The sequence below is a fragment of the Cupressus sempervirens genome, chromosome 11, assembly GCF_028749045.1.
Source record: "Cupressus sempervirens isolate cs-2001-9-10 chromosome 11, ASM2874904v1, whole genome shotgun sequence".
In the NCBI taxonomy this organism is placed as follows: Eukaryota; Viridiplantae; Streptophyta; class Pinopsida; order Cupressales; family Cupressaceae; genus Cupressus; species Cupressus sempervirens.
Window position 1 is genome coordinate 480,668,798 of NC_143128.1, and position 6,335 is coordinate 480,675,132.

The following is a 6,335-nucleotide window of genomic DNA, read 5'->3' on the forward strand; positions in this document are numbered from 1 at the left end:
GACATGAAAGTATCATGTATGTTTCACCATTGGCAACAATAGGAAATTCACCATCAACACCCTCATTAGTAGGAGTTATAGTTTTAGAATCATCAAAAAAATATTAACCCACTCCATATGGAGTAGTTGCACAAGTGAAACCACAGATCATTCCATAGTTTAGGCCACTAGTTTAGTCTAGTAGAGAGTCTAATAGAGAGGAGGAAGAAGTAAGAATTAATAAAGTCAAGTCATCTAAAGGTACAAGGAAATCTACAAGCTTAGCATAAGTAAAAAAAGAACAAGTTGATACCAAAAAATACAAGAGATTTAAAAAAAAATCTACTAGACTTGGTAAAAGACCCAAGGAAATAATGGGTAAGAAGAAAATAAAAACCCAAGCAGTTGAATTTAAATCTAAATCTAAGGAATCAGACTAAGAAGAACTATAAGTAGAAAAGGTAGAGAAGAAAAAAGAGAATAAGAAAGAAGAAGAAGTGAGAAATGGGAAGAACAAAATGAGAGGTCAAATTGATACCCTTGAGGCCACAGGACTAGAAGAGGAGAAAGAAAAGGATAAATTAGAGGCATCAAGTAGAGGAAGGAAAAAAATGGAAGCCTAAGATAGAAAAGATAAGTTGGGCAATCATATATGATTGAAAATTTTCACAATTGAATAAGTTTTATGATATATATAGAAATTTTGAGAAATGTTAGTTAGAAATGTGGTAATTAGACATATGATTTTTAACAATAAAATATTTACTCATATATAAGGACTTGTCCCTAAAGACTGTATGATAGACTAGTAAATATGAAGAAAAGAGCAATAGAGAGAGACAAGAGTATAAGAGAAATATTAGTCCAAAAACTCTATGTAATATTAAATGAAGAGTAATTTTAGGTGATAATGAAGAATCTTGAGCCACTATTAAGGAACAAGACTAGAGAAATCCTAATTCTGGGAGGAAATTATGAAGAGGTAAATAGAGAAAAATAGCAACACATTATAAAACTTATGACCAAAATATATAAGACTTTAGAAGACAAAATATCGTCTTCTTCTGAACCTACTAGAAGAGAGGAAAGCACAATGATAAGGGAAGAAGCTATATCAGAGGTGGATACACCTAAAGCACCTTCAATAACAACTAAATCTATGTTAGAGGTAGATATAATGATGAAAGAGGAAAAGGAAAACATAGAAATGGAATTATTAGTATCAACATCTCCACAAGTTATCATTGCTACTAACACTATGAGCATTGACAACACAAGAATTAAATTTGATGTAGAGGAAGATCCTTTTAAGGATTATAGGCCATAGGTTGGCAATTTGGTACGTTACTCCAGCTCTAATTTGGAAGAGGTACAGAGGTAGAAGAGAAGAAAATAGAGGAGAAAACATAAAATATTATGGAGGAGGAAAAAGAAAAGCAAAAAGGATAGGTGGAAAATAAAGATGAAGATCTTTCTACCCTAGAAGATGAGATAAGAAAGACATATTAGAATATTCAAATTAATTAGAGAGTAATTACATAGCTTTATGTGTACCCTAGTTAAAACACATTAAAACTAAGGGTGATAAATGCTTCTATCAGCATGAGGATGATAGTTTATAGGTCACTCCTATTAGAGATGCAAGTTAAGAAATGGAAATTTCTTCAATGTCACCTATGGAAACTTTGATGGAAAGTTTAATAATTTATACACCATTACACTCATTTGATGACCTAGAATTAGAAATATTAAAATGGTTGTCATATTTGACAACTAGCAGGATTATCAAGAAAGGAGAAGACATAAAAGTAACTTAATAAATTATTGAGAGAATGTACAAGAAAACAGAAAGCCTAATAAATATTTAGGGTCTAGTTGGTTCATTAAATTGTAGAAATAAAGATTTCTACAAATCTTGATTTAGCCAAATCAAGGTTTTGCAAATCTTCATTCCTATTTTTGAGATTTTACTTGAATTATTTATTTCACTCGGAAGATGAGTCAGAAGACATATTTTTATGCATAAGCTTGGAGTTATAGGAAGACTCTAGAAAATAGTCCAATCTATTATTTTTACTCCTCAAAAAATGTAATCAAATTTTGATTTTCAATTCCTAGTTGCTAGTGGGAAGTTTGACAACCTAGTTTTGGAACAAAATTAGAAGTCTCATATTCTAGTTCCATTTTATGAATTTTGAAGCAAACAAAAAAAAATTAAAATCTAGATTATGGAAAAACCAATTCCCATCATCTTCCTCAAACCAAATATACCCTCAGATAAATGAGATTGATATTCAGAAGAGGGTAGTGAAAGTTCTTAAAGAGTTTAACAGTCATTATAAGGCAATGACTGAAGTTGGAATAGTTAAGGCACATAAAGAGCATAATGCAAACCTACTCAGAAAGGTATGTCAAAACATGAAGAATGATTTAGCTAGCTTAGATGTGTGCATTAAAGAGTTGAGGTTTGTATTTATGAAGGAAAGGAACTCTATGAGAAATGTTCACTAGCACATGAGCATATGAGTACCTATACATCTTAGATAAAGAAGAAAGAACATAAACTAAAAATTGTGATTAATGAGAAGAAGAATGCAGATGTGCAAATCATTTAGTTAGATGAAAGAAGAATTTTGGGAAAAAATAGGCAACAAATATTCTAGAGATTTTCTTTGTTAAGAGAACACTTATCTTTGAAGATTGACATAGTTTAGAGAAATATTGAAGATCATCTAAAGGAAAAAATATCTTATGAGTAGTTTAGTTATCCTAATTTTTAAGCTACCAAGTTAGCATCCTACAATTTGTGTGCATTGATAATAGTATCAAATTGAATTAAAAAAGAATGGAATGAAGGGCTAATTAGTTTAAAGAACCAAAATTTTTTACTATATTGTATTGTTGAACAACTCGGCAACATAAAGAATAAAGGTAGCAATAAAATGTTGATTTGTATATATTTTTTGACACTTTTGTCATTGATGTCAAAGGGGGGAGATAGTATATGGAAAATTGTATGTAAAGAGAGATATAAGTTAGAGTATAGTAAAAGGGGGAGTAATGAAAATTTTAATCCTTATATCCCTATGTAAGATGGTATAAATAATAAGTGATACACATTTTGAAATTTTGTAATGGCTATGTGAAGAAATTCACAAGTTTTGAAATTTTGAGTTTTGGACATAGCCAACTTTCCCATATGTTTCCATCAATGCCAATGGGGGATATTATTGGGAATTGGGCTAAGATAGATAGTATAAGGCTCTCATTTATGGAAACATATCCTATATATGAAGTGAGAAAAGTATGAAGATACATTTTTGGTAGTTAGACATAGAAAATTATCCAAGTACTATGCAATTTTTCTAGCAGCACAGTTAGAGTTTTGATCAAAAAGCTTCACATAGGTATCATTGACATGTACACACTTACTTGGTGATAGTAGAGTAAGTTAGGTCACTATACCTAAGAGTGCAAGGTAGTATAGATAATACAGACAAATTTATTGCATTTTTTCCAATTGTAGTAATGAGCCAACTAAATAGGACAAAATTAAGGAATCAAACTTTTTTGTTAAGGAATTTTTTTGTTTAGAAAAATAATTACTTAAATAATTAGGGATGGCATCCTAGATGTTAACCCAAAGTGAGAAAAGTATAATTTTGAATATTCGAACACTTATGGAAGCATGAAGGCTAATAGTGTAGAATATTATGAAATGTTATGATATAAAGGACAATTTTGGAAATGCAAAGTAGTGTGAGTATGATGTGATATGATTGAAATTCTATAATATTTTTTTGTGATGTGAACTTTTTGATCTGAGCAATAAAAGGTAGTATATCTAAAGTTGATACAATGAGCTAGAAATATCATATAAGATATCAACATTTGTAAAGATTTATTCTTGTATTGTATATTGAGTATCATTGTATATTGCATGTTTTGTAGTGGGCTCAGCTTGCATACATTTTGTAATTATAATAAAAAATCCTAATAGGTTTGATGCTTCTAACAAGTCCTAGTCCACTAGCAAGGACCAAGACAATGTATGGATGTAATAGACTCCTAATAAGGTCAATATATTTTACAAGATACTTTTGATTAGTTGATCATTTTGTGGGTACCATCCCCACAATGATTTTTCCTTGGTTAGGGTTTTCCTAGTTAACTAAATCTTGTGTTATGTGTTGCATGGATTTATGGTTGTGTTTACTATTAAACTTAATCAATTTATTCATTTATGCAAGCTTTAATATTACTAATTATATCTATAGTTGGGAACAAGTTTTTGAAATATTGATTCACCCCCTTAGTATTTCCTATTTCTAACAATCCTCTCTCTCTTCCTCTCTCTCCCCATCCTATCCTATCAATGTCTTTCAATCCTTGTCTCTTTATCTCTTTATATCCTCTCTAATATTTCTCTCAACATCCCCCCCCCCCCCCCCCCCACTCTCTCTCTCTCTCTCTCTCTCTCTATAATGCCCCACCAAGGGATCCAAAAGAATTAACCTAAAGTTTTAACTAAGTTTGCTAGCATTTTTTTGAAACAAGAAAGATAAATCATTCACATCAAACACATAGTAGTGAAAGAAATAACATACATTCAACTAAAAGTATACATAATAGGTTACATTTCTTAAGGGTCCCAAGATGTTGAATCACATTTAAATTTAATTAATACTAAGTCCATCAAATACCACATCCATATGAAAGAATAATGAAAAGTCCAATGTCCTTTAAATAATATATATTTGTTCTAAATACCTCTTGGAAAATGAAATTTAGAATGCTTAATCATCCACTGTACATGTCATAGGCTATAAAAGGCTTAAAAGAATATACATATGTACAAATAGAAATACATCATCCTCCTCGGATCCATGATACAAAGTAAAATAAAATAAATCAAATCATCCATCATACATTATATAAACATCCATCATAAAATAAAACCATGTATTATAATTGTACATAAATAGAATGAAAGGAAATGAAGACAAAGAAGCTCTAGCCACAGTGACTACAGATGGATCTCAATGGTAAGAGTGAAAAGCACTACCACCTGACTGTGTGGAACCTACCTAAATGGTCCACTCCCATCATACTGAGGAGATAGTCTCAACTACTAAATAGGTTATCAAACCAAATATCAAAATACTCTTTAAGTCTAGGAAATCCTAAAATCATTCTAACTCATGGGTTCCAAGATAGACTAACATCTATACCTAGAGACACACAAGACATGTAGGAAACCTACTATGTAAGTAGGCAAGTGTCATCACATCAATCATGCTAGAGTTACCCTGGTAGTCTCTCAAGACCCCAGTTTTGGAATTAAGTCAAGTTTTTTATTAGTGACAACACTTATTCAAATATTGTATGGTTATTGAGCTCTTCGATTAGTCTCTAGTGTTTGCCATGTAATTTAGTGGTTACCAAGCTTCATAGTTCTTACTAAGTAGTTCTATGGTTACCAAACTTCATAGTGGCTACTAAGTCATCAATTCTTGTGAAGAAAAGCTTAGTGTTAACCATGTGATGGGATGATTAGTATTTACCAAGTGCAGGCATGGTAAATGTGGAATTCAGTTTCTATCGAGTGACACAGTATCTATCGAGTCACCAATGTACACTGAGTTTGAAACTATGTTGAAGTGATTAGTATGGACTGAGCCTCTACTTCTACTGAGTGATTGGTGATGCTAAGTAATGATAGTGGACATTGTGTATCAAAAATTCACCAAGTTAGTTTTTAGAACCTGAGTTTCCACATTTGGGCTCACTCAGTAATATTGGTGTTACCTTGTGTATTGGCCAACCTTGTAATTATGTGAATTAGGTTGGTATATATGTAATGTATTGTATCATACCTAAGTGTAATATTTTTGATGCAAGAGAATGTGAATGTGAGGATACGCATGTGAATGTGAATCAGCAGTAGAGAAAAGTGTATTGCAAGGTCATATCAGGAGCAGTCAAGTTAGATCTATCACATAGAGGTGATTAGTACTTCAAGGATCTTAATCAATAATTTAGTTGTAAGTTAGATCTACTATTTATCTTAATAGGTGAATCAACTTCAAATCCTTTAATAGGGTAGACTTAATTGTCTTTTCTTTAAATCTCTTTACTAAGTGCATACTTCATTGTATGTTTGTAAAACCTCTAACAAGGTGGACCTAGTAGTCCTAATTTCTCCTAACAAGGTAGATCATCAGAAGTGATCATTGTAACCCTTAATAGGCCAAGTTTATACTATAGTATTTAAAGTTTTGTGGGTATCATCCCCACCCTAGTTTTACTTTCTATTTGGAAGGTTTCTGGGTCACCAAATATTGTGTTCAAAGTGT